Consider the following 1,383-nt stretch of genomic DNA (forward strand, 5'->3'; position numbering starts at 1 on the left):
TCTCCCTTCCCTTTCCTCCCCCCCCCCAAAGCTTCTGCTGCACGTGTCACTCAATACCCCAGCAGCCCCTTGCTCCCACCCAGAACCAGCCCTCCAAATCTACACTTGGGGCTGCGGGGGGCTACTTTACAAATGACCCTCCCCATCCAACTGGAGCGCCCAGATTGCAGCAGGAGAGGGAGAGAGGAAGGAAAGAATTGAGGGTGCAGGGTCTAGAATTCAATTCAAGGAGGAGGGTGTCAGTCTGTCAAGCTGTTCCTGCCTACCTTTCTGATTTGCTCTGCTGGGGAAGAACTCTGGGTTTGTCCCTCTGGCCACACCATGTACCCCTGCCCAGGAGGGCTAACAGATGTGAAGACAGAGGCAGAGCCCCACTCTCTTGCCTCCTCTCATCTCTACAGAACGTTTTTCTCTTTGATGGACACTGGACCCAGCTCCTTAGGAATCCTAGGCCAGTGTTCTACCACCAAGCCATACCAGCAGCCGTAGATGTCTCCTACTGATATACTAGTACCACCATTAAGTGTGATATAACTATGGGCCTTTCATGCACAGGCTTTATCATGCTGAGGTCATTTCCTTCCATTTCTAGTTTGCTGAGAGTTTCTATGATGAAAAGGTGTTGAATTAAAATTATATATATATATATATATATATATATATATTTATGGCATCTGTTCTCATTTCTTTCTGTTGCTGTGATTAAAAACACCCTGACAGAAAACAACTTTGGGAGGAGAGGGTTTATTTCAGCTCACAATTCCAGATCACAGACCATCACTGATGGTCCTGCCACGGCAGGAACCTGAAGACAGGACAGCTTGCTAATGCACACAGAGTAACTGGCAGCTGCCGGGACTCACTCTGCAGTCAAGAAGTGCAGCAGAAACCATGGGGGAGGGTGCTCGCTCACCAGCCAGTCTATGATGAGCTGTCTTCTTTACACAGATCAGGGCCATCTTTCTGGGGGAACTTACAGTGAGTGGGACCTGCAAATACCATTGGTGGGATTCGGGGCAGCTAAGTGAGCAACAGGTGTCGCTGGAAGTTTATGGAAGAGTAAAACTTTGAGCATCTGCTGCTGAGGGTGCTTCTTCCTGAATGGCCCTGCTGGCTTTGGGAAGTAGATACTGGCCAAGGTCCCAATGCAGGGAAAGGGTCTGTTGAAGGGGCCACATCACAAGCACTCACACTTTGGATAGAGAAGAGGGAAACCAGAATTCATGGAGGAGGGGAGGTGGTTCCTAGACCAAAAGTCAGATGTACAGTGATGAGACATTTCTTTTGTTTTGTTTTTTGTTTTTCGAGACAGGGTTTCTCTGTATAGCCCTGGCTGTCCTGGAACTCACTTTGTAGACCAGGCTGGCCTTGAACTCAGAAATC

Source organism: Mus caroli, chromosome 4, assembly GCF_900094665.2.
Source record: "Mus caroli chromosome 4, CAROLI_EIJ_v1.1, whole genome shotgun sequence".
NCBI lineage: Eukaryota > Metazoa > Chordata > Mammalia > Rodentia > Muridae > Mus > Mus caroli.